Here is a 21,908-nt window from a genome sequence, read left to right as displayed (position 1 = left end):
TAAGAACAGTATAGTGCTTTGGCCACTACCTTTGAAAGCTGTAGTCGTTTTATATTGTACTTTACTGAGATTCCAGAAATGGTGTTCCAGATTCACTGTGTTGCCGTTGTTGATCATGCTGGAGCCTGGTAATGGTTTTGATAGCCATTCCTCGATGCCCTGAGTTACCCAGGCATTACGTGGCATCGCAATGGTATTTCTAAGGATCATCTATTCCTGGACCCAGACTAGGAAAGCATTAAGACATTCATAATGTCTAACAGCGGAATCTTTATTCGGGAGGACCCTGTTAGTGGAATCTGAACGGTGTTTGTTCTGTGAGGGAAGCGTCACTTTCACTGAGGCGAGATTACTTACTGTGATATCATGAGGGAGCAGCTATGAGCAATGACTACCTAATACCATTGCAATGTGCTGACCTGTGTGATGTGCGAGGGTTTTGTTTTTCCTACCTGTACGAGCAAAATTTTCAAAACATAGCGTGCACAGCAAGGGTATCTCTCCTGTGTCAATGAATCAAAGAATGCAGTGTACCGCCGTCAAAAAACGGTATACTGGGACTATACTAACCGTTTATGAGAGTTTAAATACAACTCAGAAGGGTATAGCAGATCGGGCATACTTGTATGTACCCATAATTTATACATTTGTACGGCTAGTTAAGAAAAGAAACAAGTGCACATTTTTAATTGTCTTTTTTTAACCTTATTACAAAAACCTTAACATATTGCTTTCAGGTCTATTCTGGTCCTTTTGTTGAGCTGAGAACCCCTTTTTTTAACCGTTTCATGCATGAAATATTGAAATATTGAAAGCTTAAATAAAAGTAGTAGTAGTTTTGGACACAAATAAACAAATTAATATATTTTTCATTGATTTTTGTTTCCATTTTTTCCATTGCTTTATATGGGGTAACAATTGCATCCTCATATGAGGTCATCATGATTTTGCGTCTTCTATATGTCCTCACAGTAAACGGAACAGAACATTTACGAAGGAGAGACCATTCCACTGATCTGAGCTCCTCCAGTTCCTAGTAGCTGATTGATCTCAGAACTTTGTTCTAATTGACTCCCAAAAACAAGGACACACCCAAAACATGCCACTTCCTAACCAAACATGCCCAAAACTCGGGTTTACATTCTATAGGCCCTTAAGGTGAAAACCTCGAGAAAAATGTGATTATCTATCTGTCTCTAATGAAGATGTACATTCTGGATTTCATCCACCTCGCATGACTCGGGTCTTTTACGAACGTGTTTTATTTTAAACAGGTTTTTATTTTCCTTTTGACAATGGATCATTTATGTTTGCCTGTTTTTTTCAGTTTTAAAATCTTAAATTAAAAGAATAAATCTCCCTTGCCCATATGCTGTAATATTTAAGCCTGCCATGTCCCATATTTTCATGGCAAAACACTACAGAGGTAATAGAAAGAAAAGCTTTATTGCACAGCAGAGTAGCCACGGCGTACGGGTGACAGCTCAGGTGTGCCTTATTGAAGTCATAGTAAAACCAGGGATGAATCAAACTGCTATGCAATGGGAGTCTTATTTCCAGCACTGCGCAGCCTAGCTGGGCACAGTGTTTCTTATCTAGTAGAACAGCGCAATATACAATTGGAATGCAAATGTATCAGAAATCACATTGACTGTGTGGCAAGCGGAGTTCCATCTCTATAGTAAAATCACGGAAAGTATGCGCAGTATTGGTCTGGGATATATTTTCTAAGAAACTGTACTCCATCCAAAAGCTGCCTGATACGGCAGGGTCAGGTTTATTTTTGTCTGATTGCTTGATAACCGGCTGGATTTGGGGAAAAGTTATCAAAACTTTTACTTATTAGCAACACTGGTATCTCTGCCCTGCCCTAGACACTGACTCTTCACCTGCAAGTTTACCATCACTCCCTGGAAAGTGATAGGCATGGGTCACATTTCATAGGGAAAACTGAAAGCAACTTTGTGTGACTCGTATTAATGTATCGATCTCTACTGTAGCTGGGTCTACAAAAGGTAACTAGCATTGCAAGCTTATCACATTGGTCTCACAATAGCATTTTTAAAAGGAACGCCTCTGCAGGGTTCTGTTGCATTTTGATGTGCTAATGATTTAAGATGCAATGGCCACTCTTCCTTCTATTATTTTCTTCTGACAAAATAAAACAAAAATAAATAGAAAAATGAAGTTAAACTTTTACTTGTACTACATCCACTGTAATTGTGAATCTGACTTCCTGGAGGATACAGATACTGTGTTTAAATGTACTCGTGACTGTATGGAATGAAGTTGGCTCTATAGACATAAATAGATAAAGTACACATCATTGCACTATCATCAACAATGTTTGAGTTAAATATTCAGACAGACCGTTCATGTATTTAAAAGGATAAACGTGTATCTGTGTTTCCACGCGTAAATAATAATAATAATAATAATAATAATAATAATAATAATAATAATAAACCTTAAGCAATGTCAAACCTGTTATTTTTTATTATTATTTATTATTTATTTTTTTATTTTTACCAGTTAGCACCTTTTGCATGACTTTTCATGGAAAACAAAAAGGTTTGACATGTGTTAATTTGTTATAATGTGTTTTTAAATGTTTGTTTGTTTGTTTGTTCGTTTAGGTTCTGTTTGTGAACTATTCACTAAAATGTGTGCCTTTTGCTAATTAAAATACCAAACACGTGCTAACTGAGCCCACAATAATACACAAACAGCACTTATAAAATGGTGTATGTGTAGTACTCATTTTAAATAGGTTATAATTATAGCGTATGTGTTTCCCGTGAAATGTAATGAGTAAAAAGAAGAAAAAAATGGTCCCCTTTGTAATTTTGTTTGCTTCCCAGGCAATAAAAAGGCTTTAAGATGTCATAAATGATTTATAACCTGCTGTATGTAATTGTAGGCGCATGCATGTGTGACATAATGTGATATCTGTATAATGTGAAATGTGAATAGGCGAAATAAGATGGGGCAACTAACCAACAATAGAAGACTACAGTAAACGAAGACCAATTCATTATATATGAAAACGCACCTTTAGGAAACTGCCATAAGATTTATGATTGATTTTAATAAAATAAAGTCATTGTATCAAAACAACAACAAGCAACGTTCAAATCACATAACTTTTTTTGACAGGTCTAACTTCAAAACAAATAACCTTCCAGCATTACATTGCTCTTCTGTTTTAAACTGCTCCGCTGCGCTTCATTCTTGGAAAAGCAGCTTCGATATAAAAACAACACTGCATAATTAACATTTGTATTGTACTTTACTTTCAAAGGAATGCGTTACTAGCGTACACACACTCCCCCCCCCCCCCCCTCGATTTGAAGGAACGCCGCGACCCGGATGCAGTCGTGGGCTGGGTGTTGTTAGTCTGAACGAGGCCCGGTGCTGTCTGCGCTGATCCGCTGTGCAGGCGAGCCGTTTACAACACGGCTGCGTACCCCCCACCCCCCCAAGCTGTTTACAGAGATTTATCTGGATTTTACACCACCCTACACGGGCAGAGAAGCATAGGAGAGACCAGCGAGCGCCCCCCAAAAAGCTCCTATTATTATTATTTTTTCATACAGCGAGACAGAGTCAGTGTTTCGTAGCTGTTTTTTTGGCGCTCAGACAGAGTGACTGAGGAAAGAGGAGACAGAGTTGGATTTGTCTGGTGCGGTGGAGGAGGAGAAGGGATTTAATCACTGATTTAGTAAACGCAGAGGAACTGGGCCGTCCTTTTTCTAAGGAATTCCGCGATTCTTTCTCCGGGTTTGTGCCACTTCTTTCTCGGTAAGTTTACAGTACCTTTTTTTATTTTTATTTTGGTAGTGAATTCCTCCACATCGCGTTTTTATGCGCTGGCCGATGAGATAATGGCTGAGATTTCCAGATTATGTTGTTTTAAACACACAGGCAGGACCGTGACAGATTTACTGTGCGGTTCCCAAACCAGTGTTTATTACTGACGGTGAAATGCGCTCACTTTTTTGGTTCTTTTCTTCTTTGAACTGTTAAAAACATTTCTGGGACCTTTTCCTATTTACGCAGAGTTAAGAAAACCACTGCATACATCTTCCGACTCATTTGAAAGTTTGTGTTTACATCAGGGATATAATATATATATATATATATATATATATATATATATATATATATATATATATATATATATATGTATATAATATATATGTATGTATCACCTTGTTCATCTAAGGTGTTTTTGAATAATTATTTTAGTAAGCATTTTAGTTTTTTTTTTTTAACTCATTTGTTCTTGATTTCATTGTTCATTCAAACTAATGCGGTTTGTGTTAGGCCAATTCTAAAATACAGCAGGGCAAATATTTATAAATACGAACTTAAATAAATGACATGTCAGTGAAGGCGTTTGGGTTTTAAAGAGGTGTTGTGTTTCTAAGCGAATGTAAAGCATGGACACTGTGAAACAGCCCCTGATGGAGTACTTCGGCTGTTGTCAGACCCCCTGGGATGGGGAACACTGAATTGGTTATTCTTTGAAATTACATACTGCCATTAACATGTGTGTTTAATGGCGGGGCTCGTTAAACTAAATTGGAATTCCTTTTTGTATCTAATTACTTTATCTCTAGAGTGTATCTGGCTGGGAAGCGGGGATTGCCTGCTTTTACCCTTAATGTCGTTAAAAAATTAATCTTGAATTAATCTTTACATTTGCCCAGCGTTGGGTTTTTCTTCTAAAAATCTTTACACTAAAAAAGCAATCCAGTTTATAAACTGGATGTGTGGGTCATAAAGTGTTTTAACAATAATAATAATAATAATAATAATAATAATAATATCCTTAAGCATATGTGACTCCATGATAGTAAAACATATGACGCAAACAATATAATTTATTTCAGCGAGGTTCCCCTGACTGACTGGTTTGTAGCCCCATTAGTATTGCCCCGTATACCAAAGCAGCTAATTTTGCAGTATTGACGTCAAATTAACGTTATCTGCCCACAGGGTAACATAATGAGTGACCTCACACAATGCTCGAGGCCTGAATTGAGAATTCCTTGCATTTTAAATCAATCTCGCTTCTAAAACTATGGGCAGCAGTGTGGAGTAGTGGTTAGGGCTCCGGACTCTTGACCGGAGGGTTGTGGGTTTAATCCCCAGTGGGGGACACTGCTGTTGTACCCTTGAGCAAAGTACTTTACCTAGATTGCTCCAGTAAAAACCCAACTGTATAAATGGGTAATTGTATGTAAAATAATGTGATATCTGTATAATGTGAAATAATGTATAATGTGATAACTTGTAACAATTGTAAGTCGCCCTGGATAAGGGCGTCTGCTAAGAAATAAATAATAATAATAATAATAATAATAATAATAAAACAGAGTAGGTATGCAAATTTGCTGATTTTTAAAGGAGACAGATTGCAATAAGTCACACCACAAGTGTCATCAGAAGTTGGGGAATTTAGTTTCTATCCACTTTGACACCCACGTTTAGGCCAGTCATGGAAACATTCAAGTCCCACAGTTATGTGGTTGACTTGACCAGTCTAAGAGAAATGGGTAAAAGTTAAATTTACATGGAGCAAGAGACAGACAGGGAAACGCATAATTCCATCCCACCAGTTCATAATTGGTACCTATGTAAATGGCTCGAGTCCTGTCAGTCCAAACACTGAAAACTGCTTTCACTTTTTTTTGTTTGCAGTATATGTTTATGTTGGGGATTTCTGGACACCAAACCACAGTGTAGTTATGATACAGATTCTAAACTTTCTTAAAATCGGGGGGGGGGGGGGGATGAGTCTGAAAAGAGTTTGTCTGTCCCACGCACATGCTTTGTTGTGTGGTTCTTTACAGGCAGGACAAATGACCTACTACACCAGCATTTGTGCCTTCATTTAGGGCAGGGGTGTCAGACTCCAGTCCTCGAGGGCCACAGAGTCTTCTGGTTTTTCATTCCAACTTAAGCTCTCAATTAACATAATTGATCTAATTATTTGTTGAATTTGACATATTTAATATTTTAAGGTATTTTACAGTTGATGGGTTTAAAAATGCACTTGATTCAAGGTACACTACCTATGAAACATTTTGAAGGCTAAAGAGAAGTGTTAAATGTGTCCAGTTAATCAAATAATTAGACCAGTTAATTAATTGAGAGCTGGGGTGGAACGAAAGCCAGAAGACACTGCAGCCCTCCATGAAGTTTGACCCCCCCCCCCTGGTTTAAGGGCTGTAGTAAAAAGCAGAGATGCAATTCACAATCAGAAAGTTCCTAGGGTCTGTAAAATGGTAGTCTTAGTCTGCTTGGTGTTCCACAAACCAATGCAATAAAAAGAGGTCTTTAAATTCTGAAAATCTCTTGATAAAATGTAAGTGACCCTGATTGCTATCCAGTGCCCGTATGCTTATTAAAAACCTTATTTCATAGAAATTGGTGGGATGTTTACAGTAATGCATATATGTTTTTATACATTATCCAGATTAATGGCAGACACTGACATTTTATTTTGACGTCATAAATGTCCCTCGATTTTAGTTTAACACGGTCGTCTGACTGATGTAGTGTTCCCATCAGTCCAACATTGATAATTAATAAAAGGGTTCAATCACAACACAAAGTATATCCTCTATATATGTATGACTCCAGAGGTTTGAAAAGCCAAACCTCGTAATCAGGGGACCCAATCTCAGGAAATCTTTTTTTTTTTATCTCTGAGACAGTCATTTCTAATTATTACTATAAATACAGTAAGGGTGTCACTGTAAACACATTTTGGAAAGGTTTACCTTTGCACAAATAAAGACATGGTTCTGCTCTGCTTCAGCTGACTTTGATCAGTAAAATGTTAATTATTGGTGGTGTTTCAAATGCCATTAACAAAGCTGTTATCTTGAACCTAACCCTTATTCAGTTTCACTCTGGAAAGCTGCTTCACCCACTTTTTTGAACAGTAATTGTTTTAAATGTATACCACATACAAATAACATCCTTTCTTTTTGATATTGTGTGGCATTTTAGTTGTATAAAATATTAGATTTTTTTTTTTTCTTGGGGCATTCTTTTCTGCATTTAATTAAAAAGAAAATGACTGATCACCACACGATTTTTTTCAGATTTGAAAAAATATGATTTTAGCATTTTCTATAATCTTTATATGTGTTTGTTGTCAGGTTAGATCATGGTAATATACTATATGTTTTTGTGGTGTGGTGCAAAATAGCTCAGGGTCAGAAATAAGACTCCCATTGCATAGCAGTTTGATCCATTCCTGCTTTAATAAGACACAATGTACAATTGCCTAATGTACACTGGGGATAATCAAGCACATGTTAAAACCTGGAATAGGTGAAACTGTGATTTAGTAGGAGTCTTATTTCCATCCCTGTAACAAACAAATATCACTTTTTTATTTTTTATTTGTATGACTCAGGATTCATGCATGACGTTTTAGATTTCAAAGCTTTGTAAGCTTATAAATATCCTCTACTCTACTGGTACATCTGTTGGCACTAAAAATCTCATTTCTTTGTGTCTCAATGTTCTGCAATGTAACATACTTCACATTCATTTATAATTTAAATATATTAACAGTTAAAGTAAGAGGAATCAAAAATTCTGTTGGATACAATTTATTTTTTTATTTTTTTTATCTTGAGGATAAGAATTTGAAAAGCATGTGTTAAACTAAGTACAAAGGAGATTGTGTGTGTGTTTAACAGATTTGTCTTTTAGATGGCAAGTCTCCTTTTATCAGTACAGTAATGTATTGACATGTTTGTTTGTTTGTTTTTTAAAGCATTTCTTTAGCTTTCTATCTTGTTCTCAAGCATCATGTAAAGGGTTACTTGTTGCACAAAAATAAAAAAACATAGCCATACGTTGAACACGCGTCACTGGAGTGTTGGAATGCCAGTCGGTCAAAATGTCAAAATTTGGCCGTTAACCAGGAGCTGGAAAGAATGTAAGCTTTTATGTATTGAGAGATATTATGCCTTCCTAGCAAGGAAAGGATAAGCGAGATACTGTATAGGCTGTGTATACAGATAGTCTTGTATTGTTGGTGTAGGCTGAATGCATTACATGTATCAAGTCAAGTATTGTTGGGCTGGAAATTATTCTTTCCATAACCTTTGGCACCTGGCGGAGTAGATTTTTTTTTTTAAAAAAAGCAATAAGCTTTAGGAAATAAATACTACCGAGAATCTGATTTTTGTATGATTCTGTACAGGACCCATTATTCTGTATTAGTTCAGCACCACACCTCTATTGCTGCATAGAGTTCTTTCTTTTTTAGACTGTGAAATGAACCCTTAGTAAAATGCTGTGTTCTCTTTACTTTCACATCTAAAACTTCAGAGGCAGCAGCTGAAGAAGGCGATACTGACCGCCCACAGAAAACCAAACAGATTGTCAAGGCATGATAAACATGCTAATGCGAGTGCTGAATCATTTGTGACTCATTCGTATTTTGATGACTCTCTTTGTAAACACACTCCCCTCACTTGCTCCAGGCAAAAGGTTGCCATACTTTTCAGATAGCAGCAAAGATCCATTGGGTTACCATGCAGAATTGCTCACTGATCTGAGACCTGGAGCTGCTTTGAAGTGTGGCATTGATTCAGAAACTGGCTTACTGGCAGAGGCGCTCTGTTGAAATGTAAAGCCCCATTAAATAACATGACTGTGGCACATGCTTGTCCGAGTTAGCTGATCATTTCAATGGTAGACCTAAACAAGGGGAATTCTGAAACCCAGGACTGGGTGCAAGACGAGTGTCTAAACCTGTTTCTGCAGGCGTGTGTTGTGTGTATTGTAGTGAACTACACAGAATACATTGTGCGTTGTCTAATGCTGTAAGCAAAACCCGGATTATCCAAAAATAAATATTGGAACAAAATGCGTTTCACCAGAAGAGTGTGGAGAATTCTGTTTTTCTTTTTGCTGAGATCTACGGTTTAGTTCATGGAGAACAGTGTCTGAGAGAAATCCCCACCCAATGCAAACACAGATTGCTGATTCCATGTAGGGATGGAAGGGGAGTTTTGTTGCACGTTCTGTTCAAGATGTGTAGATGCTCACCAGTCTTGGGCTAAACTGTTCATATGCACTGTTTGTCACGCTTCTGTATGTGGTGAGACTATATGATGACAACGCAGTGTTTTTACAAGGACAGTAAAGATCCAAGAACAGATTCTGGTGGTGATGGTGCTACTTGTACTGTAGTTTTCTGCCTCCTTTTTTAAATTGCTAACAGAGAATGAAATGAGATACTGGTCATGAAAACCAGGATGATTAATTGAGGAGCAGGCTGGTATTTTAAAGAGCATATACCATTTGACCCAGCTGACTGTATTGTATAAATAGTTATTGTATGCATTTTCCTGTTCAGTGGCATTTCAAGTAGTTACTGGGTAAGATCACTGTTAAACAAAATAACTGTTCTTTAGCCTTTACCTTTACCATGCTTGTCTATTATTTTCTTTCTGATCTCCTCAGACAACTCTCTCCTTTGCTTTCTCTGGTCCATGTTCAGTGTGGTGCACACAATGATACCAAACAGCACAGTGACTACTTTTCTCCATTTAAATAGGCTGAATGACTGATTACAAGATTGGAGACATGTGTGATACTAATTAAAGAAACTAATTAGTTTGAAATATCGCTATAATCCAATTCTTTATGATCTTTTCTAAGGGGTACCAACAAAGGTGTCCAGGCCATTTTAGAATATCTTTGTAGAATAAGCAATAATTCATCTCTTTTCACAGCTTCTTTGCTTTATTCTATGACATACCAAAGGCATGCAAGTATACATGATAAAATAGCTTTTAATGTCACCACTTTTCAGGAGGAATGAAGCATTATTTCAATGAGCTGTAAGGGTACCAACAAATTTGAGCACGTCTGTATATATATAATATAGATTACTGAAATAGGGAGGAAAACAAAAACTGAATAAATATTGAAACTAAATTTGCCTATCCCCTCCCCGATTCCAACTGTATTCTCAGGTGTTCAAGCCAGTCAGTTCTGTGCGGTCAGGCTGTGTTATCACTTGAGAGGCTTGTCTCATTAAGCCGCGTGCTCTGCGGTATTGAAGTAGGCGTGTGATTGCAGGTGGGGTGGGGATTGCTGTACTCGCATTCCTCTTTGCCACCTAATTTGAAGGATCCCTTGCAAATCGTGCATTTCTGTATTTGAATTGTAGTCTTTAAAACGAGTGTTAGGAATGAGTCGCATCTATTAGTGCAGGCAATGGGTGACTCCAGGTATTTAAATTAAATGTATTATTATTATTATTATTATTATTATTATTATTATTATTATTATTATTATTATTATTATAATAAACCCAAAAGGCTTGTGCATGTCCTTGTGAAAATGATCCACCCTGTTGCTTTTCATGTACTGTATGGAAGCCCTCTTTGGGATCGGTACTGCCCATATTGGAGTTGGCTACTGCACCCTCATTGGCCCGTGGTGGTAGTCGTGCTGCCCATGGGTTTTGGTGCCTTCATGTATTTCACAGTGGACAAAGCACCAATAAGTGTAGATTTTAAAACTAATATGTACTGGATGTACTTGTGACACAGGCAGGAGCTGACTATCACTTTTATTCAAGTTTTGATGACTGCATGTACTGTACGTAGGTCATTTGTGTATTTCTGGGTGTGATTTAGTACTAATGAAATGAATACATTGAGATTTTAAACCTTACACAAGGTAGTTCTAATCGTGAGCTGTGAAACCAGACATGTGTTTACTTTGAACTTTGCAGTTATGCAACTTTGTAATTTTATAAAAATATAAATAAAAAAAATATTATTCACCTATCACAGTGTTTTTGAGTTTTCTGTGTCTGTCTTCTGCATTCTGAAACCTACATCCCAGGTGCTCAAGTCTTGTGCTCTTGTAGCCCGAGGACAGAGAAGCAACACATTATAGGAGCTAATGATGGGGGTGCATTTTTGAGTAACAGGTTTAATCTTTCATCTTCACCTGCAGAAGCTGTTTATTACTCTGACCTGCCATTCCTTCTTAATCCATTAAACACTGACTCAAATGTGCAAGCGACTGTGCTCCTGGTGGTTGGTTGTGTTTTTAATCCTGAAGGTTTGCTCAGATATCTAGAATGGGCCACACCCACCCAGTCTTTCATAGGGCAGTTTTATTGGGTAATAACGCCAGTCTTGTTAAGAGTACATATTGTCGTCTGTTTATAACATAAATCAAATGTAGGCCATGATATTTTCTTACTGTACGAGTGGAGCTTCAGGCACCAGGTGGATTAAAGCTTGCACTGTCTTGATGTTGCTATTTCCTTCTTTGTGTGTCTGTGGAATATCAGGCAGAGAAGGCCACGTGTTTCGGAAGCCATCTTACTGTTTTTTTTTTTTGTGTGCAGTTAATTTATAAAAATGTAAGTTTACAATATCAGGTCATTTATTTATTATCCGATAAAACACGTCTGACAAAAATAAGTAAACCGTGTTGGTGCAGTAGCTTGCAGTTGTGTTTATCCTGGCATTCCTCAGCTTTTTATTTTGTTCCTCAAAAAAAGAAAAATCAGTGTAGGAATACATTAGCAACATGATGATATGATAACGATTTTACTGCAGGTAGGTTTAGTACATGAGGATACGGTTTTACTGCAGGTAGGTTTAGTACATGATGATACGGTTTTACTGCAGGTAGGTTTAGTACATGAGGATACGGTTTTACTGCAGGTAGGTTTAGTACATGAGGATACGGTTTTACTGCAGGTAGGTTTAGTACATGAGGATACGGTTTTACTGCAGGTAGGTTTAGTACATGAGGATACTGTTTTACTGCAGGTAGGTTTAGTACATGAGGATACGGTTTTACTGCAGGTAGGTTTAGTAGCAACATGAGGATACGGTTTTACTGCAGGTAGGTTTAGTAGCAACATGAGGATACGGTTTTACTGCAGGTAGGTTTAGTAACCCACTGTCCAACGTTGGGAACGGTCGGCTTCGTTTGGTTTATTTTATTAATTTGTATTTATGCATTTATTTTAGGTAGTTCATTGTCTTGGAAATATCTCTCGCCACTATCGGCATATCTTGGATCCCAAGAGCAGTTAACTTGGTATGGCAACAGTGTGGAGTAGTGGTTAGGGCTCTGGACTCTTGACCGGAGGGTTGTGGGTTCAATCCCAGGTGGGGGACACACTGCTGCTGTACCCTTGAGCAAGGTACTTTACCTAGATTGCTCCAGTAAAAACCCAACTGTATAATGGGTAATTGTATGTAAAAGTAATGTGTAAAAAAATAAATAAATAAATAAATAATAATGTAATTGTATGTAAAAATAATGTGATATCTTGTAACAATTGTAAGTTGCCCTGGATAAGGGCATCTGCTAAGAAATTAATAATAATAATAATAATAATAATAATAATAATAATATGGAAGATGTATCTTAAACCGTGAAGTGTTCATAGTCTTGCCTGTTGTGTGTTTCTTCAGATCGAGAGAGGAAGCTCTTTCGTAGCATGTGTTATCTAGCATGTCTACTGAGCTGTACTAAGAAGACGGAGCTTGTGAAGCAGTATAACTCATCAGTTTCCATATTGTGCCATGTAAAGCACCTGCTTCATCCCCTGCTCTGTGAGCTGAGCATTCCTTCTCTTCATTATCCTGCAGGATACTCTGCTCCTGTGACCTCACACCAAGGAGACCAAGCTTCTACATACCCTGACTATGCATTTTGTTTTTGTATGTTTTTTTTTCTTGAAATGGCTTTTGGCTCATATTTATAATCCCTGTATTTATTTTGGATTTGTACAATGTAAAGGTCTATAGTCTAGGAAAGGGCTGTTTTAGTTGTAAAGATTTGCCTTTCCTTTAAAGATACTTTACAGAGCAAATTGGACAAGAGACACCTAGAAATGCAAATGGACAATTTTAATGCAAAATCTAAATGTGTTTAAAAAAAAAAAAAGCTAAAATATTTATTTCTCAGTACGAATCTCCACATGATTAGTTCAACTATCTGAAATTCCTTTTTAAGCAGTTGAGTTTAGATGGAGCACATGACACACACTGTGCTTGCTGCGGATCAAGCGGTGTGCATCGGAAGGCAAGCATGTCAGCTCTTACATAATGGTGAGAGTTGAGCGATTTGCTTTTCATATAAACAGTATAGATCATACTTCCATCCTGGAACAAAATAAGTCTGGATGCATGTGTGAGATTTTCTTATGGAATTTAAAAATGTCTCTGTGATTCAGTTTTGTATATCGGTCATAACACTGCAGTATGTTTTGAGTCAGAGTTTCCAAAATGCTTTTTATTATTTTATTTTTTATTTTTCTCTCCCTCACCCTCGAATGCTGCTGTCTGTATCCCAGGCTGCACCGAGGTTGGGCCTCTGTCCAGTTTGTATGAAAATGGTGTGGGAGTTAAAGTAAACTCTTTACCCTGTTTGAAGTAAAACAAAAGTTGAGACGCTAGCTGAGGCTGCTTTCAAAAGACCAGCTGGCCATAATAGGAGTGCTGGGTTGCCAAGGTGACGGGGGCTGTTTGAAGAAGAATGCAGCCAAGAGGGCAAGTTGTTGGTGTGTGAGCCGAGGGAAGGAATCCGGTGTGATCATGCAGCAGCCCTCCTAATCACACGCTGAGAAAGAGGGCTGTGTGGGCGTCACTCTGAAAATACAAGCCTGTGTGCCGCAGCTTGTGTGTGGTTACTGGAATGCTGGCTTACACAGGAGCCAGCAGGCTCGCAATCTGCAGCTTGCAAAATGTGTATATATATATATATATATATATTTTTTTATGGTATTTTGTATTATTATTTTTAAATGAAACTTCCTGTTTTTATAGCAGTTGATTCGGGATCCTGATGGCCTGTCTTGTATGCGAAGCATCCTGTTCCTAAAATGGTGTCACTTTGGAAGCGCAACCGTGATTGTGGCTTGTTTTTAAATGTCAAGCTGTTGATTTGATTTCACATGCCAATATCACAAACCTTTTAAGATAGCAACTTCATATTATTGTCAGTGTTCTGGAAACCAGGAAAATTTTCACAATTTACAATTGACCATAGTCCAGAATCTGTCCTTGGTGTTTTAATAGTTCTGCTTTTCCCATGCTGCACTGCATTCACTGTGCTGTGCCTGTCTAGTCCTGTTTGTGAAACTGCTACTATGTGTTGAGTTTTGTAGATCTTATCGAGTTCCAGTAATGCGCTTGTATAAATTGCGTGGGGTTTGCCTGTCCTTTTCTCCGAATTGATTGTGTAACAGGAGTATTACCTAATTACTGCAGCTAAATCAAGTGAAAACTCATCTGGAGACTCTTTGCTTGTATTCAGTTTTATTTTACTTTTTTTTTTTTTTTTTTTCCCTTCTTAAACAGAAACCAGTTTTAAATCCATTTTAGGTGTGATCACTGTTGCATTTGACTTGGTTAGTTGCTAACTTTGCTTAATGCTGAACTAGTTTCTATCACAGAGTGCATCAGTATTCTAGATCCACTGTACTCGCTTGTCCCTTCCAGTCCAGGATCTTGGACTAACTAGGCCCTTAATTAAACAAGTCATAATAATTAGGGACATGATTGAAACCAGGTTCTGGACCAGAATAGGTTGAAAAAGATTGAAGTGAGTTCAGCTCTACTAGGTAATAGACCAACATTACAACACAGTACTTCAGCCCTGACTACCAAAACCCAACTCTCTAACTCACATTTTTCAATACAGTTAACATAGTCCCTTTTACAATTCCTTAGAAATATATTTGTCAGGTTGGACTGGCAACCAGTGTTCAGCTGCTTCTCTGCAGTAAAGGTATAATGCGGTTCAGAAACCCCTCGCCTCTACACCCCTGTCCCTCTGAAGAGAACGAAAAGCATTCTTAAGAGGCAAAAGTTTTAGAAGACGTTGCATTGTGACATTGCAATATTTTAAACTCCTGCTACATGCAGAAGGCAGCGGCCCCAGAATAACTTGTACTGTGGTGTGAGATTCTTTGAGGATGCTGTGTTAATGCAGCTTTCTGTGCTTTGTCCTTTCTTGTCTTCAGCACTACTTCTGCAAGGTTACAGCTCATCACAGTGTGTGAGGTGTAAAATCAATGGCTCTTTTCTCTGGCTGTGGTGTCAGAGACTCAAGCACTGTAACTCGACTTCTAGTAATTGTGTCAGAATGATATGGTAATGTTAGTCAGTGATAAATCACATGTAGACTGTCAGTGAAAACAAAATAATTTAAATGCAGTTTATAGAAGGTTCAATGCCCAACAGAGTGCAATTGTGTCCTGTTAAGTGCAGTCTAGTGCAGCACTATCCGGGAGAGTGTGTGCAGCAAGTACTGTAGGAGGTCCTTTCAACTGGACTACTCGTATCAGAGTTGAATGAAGATGCACCTGCAATGTAATGCAAGTAACCCACTGGCTCCCCTAATAAAAGCAAAGTCTCTGCTAGTGAAGCGTGGTTCGAATCCTGACCTTGGCTGGGGGCCCACAGGGAGAGCTGCATTGGCCTTTGCACCCCCCCACAGGGCATAGGAAGGAACATCGTCTCGGGATAGGAATAGCTCATATAGTCGTTCTGCGGAGACCCCTACTGGTCAATGTACTTGCTTTTAACAATCCTCACATTCCCACAGCACAGTGATATGTTTTAAACAGACCAAGTGTGCAGTAACTTTGACCTCCTGAATAAAAGCTACTGATACTCCCAAAAATGCCTGTACCGGCCAACTGCCAGCTGCCAATCAAATGTCTCCTCTGTTTTTGTTTCTCCGACATGCAGCTGAGAGTGCAGTTACTATCTGCTGGTGAGAAGCTGCTGCAGAGTGGTTACATTGGTAGGATTCTGTGCCCCCGGGTACGTTCGGTCCACTGTGCTGAATGGTTTTTATTTGAACTCCAGTATGAAAACATGACATGCTTTGTCAGCTGGTCTGTCATTTGCTTTTCAAGGCACAATGTCCCTTTTTAATAATTTCTCTATGCTGGGTTTCACAAACTGGCAGATTTTTAATTATTTGATGTGTTCTACAGGCGTTAGGAACGTCAACTGGAACAAAAAGGTGCACTGTAGGTACAGAGATTTTTATTTGAAAAATAAGGCCCTTTGATGAAGCAGTTTGACTTTTTTTAAATTGGATCCAAATGTGCCTCGATTCTCTCCCTGAATCTGCAGTATTGTTTCGTGATGCTGCTGGGGCCGTGTGTTACTGACACACTCGGACATGGTGATCTGCAGTATGATGCTGCTGGGGCCGTGTGTTACTGACACACTCGGACATGGTGATCTGCAGTATGATGCTGCTGGGGCCGTGTGTTACTGACACACTCGGACATGCTGATCTGCAGTATGATGCTGCTGGGGCCGTGTGTTACTGACACACTCGGACATGGTGATCTGCAGTATGATGCTGCTGGGGCCGTGTGTTACTGACACACTCGGACATGGTGATCTGCAGTATGATGCTGCTGGGGCCGTGTGTTACTGACACACTCGGACATGGTGATCTGCAGTATGATGCTGCTGGGGCCGTGTGTTACTGACACACTCGGACATGGTGATCTGCAGTATGATTCTGCTGGGGCCGTGTGTTACTGACACACTCGGACATGGTGATCTGCAGTATGATGCTGCTGGGGCCGTGTGTTACTGACACACTCGGACATGGTGATCTGCAGTATGATTCTGCTGGGGCCGTGTGTTACTGACACACTCGGACATGGTGATCTGCAGTATGATTCTGCTGGGGCCGTGTGTTACTGACACACTCGGACATGGTGATCTGCAGTATGATTCTGCTGGGGCCGTGTGTTACTGACACACTCGGACATGGTGATCTGCAGTATGATTCTGCTGGGGCCGTGTGTTACTGACACACTCGGACATGGTGATCTGCAGTATGATTCTGCTGGGGCCGTGTGTTACTGACACACTCGGACATGGTGATCTGCAGTATGATTCTGCTGGGGCCGTGTGTTACTGACACACTCGGACATGGTGATCTGCAGTATGATTCTGCTGGGGCCGTGTGTTACTGACACACTCGGACATGGTGATCTGCAGTATGATTCTGCTGGGGCCGTGTGTTACTGACACACTCGGACATGGTGATCTGCAGTATGATTCTGCTGGGGCCGTGTGTTACTGACACACTCGGACATGGTGATCTGCAGTATGATTCTGCTGGGGCCGTGTGTTACTGACACACTCGGACATGGTGATCTGCAGTATGATTCTGCTGGGGCCGTGTGTTACTGACACACTCGGACATGGTGATCTGCAGTATGATTCTGCTGGGGCCGTGTGTTACTGACACACTCGGACATGGTGATCTGCAGTATGATTCTGCTGGGGCCGTGTGTTACTGACACACTCGGACATGGTGATCTGCAGTATGATTCTGCTGGGGCCGTGTGTTACTGACACACTCGGACATGGTGATCTGCAGTATGATTCTGCTGGGGCCGTGTGTTACTGACACACTCGGACATGGTGATCTGCAGTATGATTTTGCTGGGGCCGTGTGTTACTGACACACTCGGACATGGTGATCTGCAGTATGATTTTGCTGGGGCCGTGTGTTACTGACACACTCGGACATGGTGATCTGCAGTATGATTTTGCTGGGGCCGTGCGTTACTGACACACGGACATGGTTTTCTTATACTACTTGCATACAATTTGTCATACACACAATTTTCAGTCATTTCTGAAAAGTTACTATTTGGTGAATAGAGACAGGGTCATAACATCAAATTCAATGATAAGTGTCAATTGTCTTGATTCAATTGTACATCCATATGATAGTATTTTTTTTGTTTTGTTTTTAAAGAAAAAAAGATGTTGCTGTGCAGCTTATTTCCATCCTTGCTTTTTTGCCCTTCCAGGTTAGGACCCAACAGTACAGGCTTGTTTAATGTAAGGCATTTTATAGTCTTCAGGAACATAGAGAGATGACATTTCTAGAGTGTTTTTGCTAGTATAAGTAGGCACTGTTCCTTTGGAACTGTTGTTGTTGTTTGGATTTTTATGCAAGCATTAAATCTCAGGTTGTTTTTCTGGGTGGAAATGTAACTCACTGCAGCTTGTACTCACAGAATTGGTTCTTTCTGTTCAATAAAAATGTCTTGCTGGCCTAACGCTGGCACCTTGCCATGATATTGGGCCAATTAATGACACGAGACATTCAGAGGCGAGCCAAGAATAGCACAACATCAGGAATAGTGTAAAGAATGTGTGCTGCTTGATTCTTCAAGGAAAATAAGAAAGCATTTGAGTTGTTTGTTTGAACCAAGTGCCCAGTGGTTCCTATTCATTCATTCATTCATTCATTCATTCATTCATTTATTTTTTAAAACAAAACATTAGTATGTGTGAAAATGTTTCTGTAGCAAGGATACAACCTTGTTGCCTAGTGTGCCTTGTGCAACGTGGAAAGTGACTTTTTTTACTTAATGGGTAATTCAAAGTTGTGTGGAACTACTGTAATCAGCAACATTGATGGTACAATAGAAGCATCTCAGTGGCTGCATTGACCAAATTGCCCCTCGGAATGGTCTCCCGGGCGTAAATCCCCAACGGAAAGGGGGTGGCTGCAAATGGGTCACGACCGATTTGAAACTGCAGATGTGACCCATGAATTGTAACAAGTAGCAGACTCATTGCAGGCCCCCAAAATCACAGACACTTTCAAAACTGGAAAAGATCTGCCTGTTCCCCTGGAACAATGCGCTGTTAACTTGGTGTACTTTTATTCTCTATTAATTCAATTATATTCATTGAAAAAATCAAGAGAACCAGATCGTTATTATTTTTGTTGTTTTGGTTTAATATAATATAGCAGGCTAATGTTCCTATTGAAGTAGGATACAGGGGTCGCTGGTGCGCAGTGAGCCGAGGACACCCTGGCTGACCTAACCCTCTCTCCCCCCCGGGCGGCGCGCGGTCAGTTGAGCGCCGCCCCCTGGAAGCTCCCGTCCTCGGTCAACAAAGGAATAGCCTGGACTCGACCTCGCGACGTCCAGACTATAGAGCGCATCCTGCACTCCACGTGGAGCGCCTTTACTGGAAGCGCCACTCGGGAGCCCCCTAAAATTAATGTTGAGCTTTCAGATTTTGTTGTGCACTACTCATTTAATTTGTAAGAAAAACAGAGAGGTGGAAATGAGTGTCTTAATGCTAGAATGCGTGTTGCCTCTGTGCAGATCTGCTAACATGTACACTGGTCAGCCCAGCTGTTGCTTTTCAAACTGCAACTCATCTCAGAAACCATTTTGCTTGCAAACTTCTTTTCCGTGCCCCTGTGACTGAAGATGACTGCCATGCTGGGGTCGTGTCACTGTTTGGTTCCTGAATGATTGGGGTTTCTTGGCTGTAGAAATGCAACACTGTCACTAAATTGTCTTTTAAATATTTTTTACAATGCTCTATTCTATTTCCTGTCTTCATTTGTCAGCACCAGTAATGGAATTAAATAGACATTTCTTTACATATGAATTTTGCTTTTACTAGCTACTTCATTAGAATGCCATTTCCCTTTTTTGTGATCTGGGTTTTTTCTCCTTCATACTCCAACGGTGTTTCTCTGTATTTTCTGAAGAGTGACAGGTAAACAACTTCAAACTGCTGCTTCGACAGCCCCTGCTTGAGGGCCTGTGGTGTTGACAGTGTTGCAGATACGTATGCAAAAGTAGCGTGCAAAATAGTCCCATGCATTGTGATGGTTACGGCACCGTGAAAGAAGTATTTGGTAGTCAAAAATGAACGAATAATCACTGTATTTTATAGATATAGATAACTGACAATAGTTTGCATGTCTGTTTTAAACTTTACTTGCCGGAAGCATCTTTAATAATAATTTAAAAAATAATGATGGTAAAAAAATACAGCAATTGATTGTCTTTCGTTCCTTCGCTAATAGCTGCATGATCCTCTATAATTGAAAAGTATTTTTTGTTCTTTTCATTTGATCATTTCTTTAATCTGAATCAGGGTTGGCGGATTTAAATCAAGTCGATTTTTTAAATCATTTTTTCATTTCCTACCTCTTTTATATAGTTTCTTAAGGAAATTACATGAAAAGTATGTTTTAAAAACCTTTTTATTAATACAGACATCTTAAACTCTTACTGTCTATAAAGCACTGAAATGGTATTTTGAAGACATGTTTTGCCCCGTTATAGAGCGCCTGCCCATTATTAACATATTTGCTGAAGCGAATGTAAACTTATGGAAACTATAATACGATCCAAAATGGAAAATTACCTATATGGTAACAGTATCCTGGGAGACAGTCAGCATGGTTTTAGGAAAGGGAGATCATGTCTAACTAACTTGCTTGGCATATGACATGGTTTATTTAGATTTCCAGAAAGCTTTTGACAAAGTCCTGCATAAAAGATTAATTCTCAAACTGAATGTAGTAGGGATTCAAGGAAATGCATGCACATGGATTAGGGAGTGGTTAACATATAGAAAACAGAAAGTACTGATTAGAGGAGAAACCTCAAAATGGAGCGAGGTACCCAGCTATTCCTAATCTACATTAATGACTTGGATTCTGGTGTAGTAAGAATACTTGTTAAATTTGCAGACGACACAAAAATAGGAGTGGCGGCAAACACCGTTACAGCAGCAAAGGTCATTCAAAATAATCTAGACAGCATTCAGGACTGGGCAGACACATGGTAAATGACATTTAATAGAGAAAAGTGTAAGGTACTGCACGCAGGCAATAAAAATGTGCATTATTAATATCATATGGGAGATACTGAAATTGAAGAAGAAATGTATGAAAAAGACCTAGGAGTTTTATGTTGACTCAAATGTCGTCATCTAGACAATGTGGGGAAGCTAGAAAAAAAAAGGCCAACAAGATGCTTAACTGTATAGTGAAGTGTTGAAATCAAGGGAAGTAATGTTAAAACTTTACAATGCATTAATAAGACCTCATCTAGAATATTGTGTTCAGTTCTGGTCACCTCGCTAGAAAAAGGATATTGCTGCTCTAGAAAGAGTGCAAAGAAGAGCGACCAGAATTATTCCTGTGCCAAATGACCTCCTCTCGTTTGTAAACTTTCTTATGATTCGGATGACAGTGCAATGGGTTCCCAAATAAACCTGGTTTCAGCGGGTCTGAACACGGTGCTCAGTTGTTTATTTAGTGGTGCAATCAGGAACTTTAACAATTGAACACACTATAAAAAGCAAAGTAGTCCTAAGTAACGACTGCTTGTGTTTGGACTGGACACAGAAAGAGGAAATCAAAGAAAGAAAAGTAAAAGAAAATAATGCCTGGGATGAGTGAGGGGGATTTTTCTCTGGCGTACTCCATCGCTCAATTCTTGTAGTTCACATTAAGAGGATGCCACAATGATAAATAATTTGCTTTATTTATGTATTCATTTAAGATTGAGTAATTTAATTTGGTGATTTAAAAAAATCAAAAAAATTGGCAACCCTGATCTGAATCTATGGAGCGTCTCTCATACGCTGAGTTACCTGATGCAGGTTTATAGAATTTACAGGGCAGCTGGGTTCAATAAACCAGCGTACTTTTTAATGCATTCCTAACTTCTGAAAAAAAGATACCTGTACGTACTAAACAATAATGAGCAGGGAGTGGTGGAATACTCTCTTGATCCTACAGTACCTGTCTTCAGCATCCTGGTCCTTGGTTCCAAGCTTTAGATTTCCATGCCACCGGGGAAAAATATTATTAGATTCAATTCATTGAGTCACAAACAACAAATCTGATCCGCTGGATTTGAAAAGTTGTAATTGTGTGCTTTTTATGAGATCTGATCAAACTACTGTATTTGTCTTTGTCTGTATGTAATGTATGTCTGTCTGTATGTAGTCCCTCCCAAATCCATGTATGTTCATACGTTTTAAATTCAGTAGGTGAATTGT

The 21,908-nt window shown here is 39.1% G+C and overlaps 1 protein-coding gene across 1 annotated transcript in view; it reads left to right on the top strand.

The window, feature by feature from the left end:
- Positions 1-3,365: 3,365 nt before the first annotated feature.
- LOC117414724 (fibroblast growth factor receptor substrate 2) overlaps positions 3,366-21,908 on the top strand; it is a 31,475-nt gene continuing 12,932 nt past the window's right edge. The window contains exon 1 of the mRNA XM_034024498.3: positions 3,366-3,801. The gene's annotated coding sequence lies outside the window, so the exon portion shown is untranslated. The remainder of the gene's footprint in view (positions 3,802-21,908) is intronic.

The sequence above is a fragment of the Acipenser ruthenus genome, chromosome 7 (genome assembly GCF_902713425.1).
Source record: "Acipenser ruthenus chromosome 7, fAciRut3.2 maternal haplotype, whole genome shotgun sequence".
In the NCBI taxonomy this organism is placed as follows: domain Eukaryota; kingdom Metazoa; phylum Chordata; class Actinopteri; order Acipenseriformes; family Acipenseridae; genus Acipenser; species Acipenser ruthenus.
The sequence above is the reverse complement of the archived record's forward strand: the minus strand, read 5'-3'. Positions and strand labels throughout refer to the sequence as shown.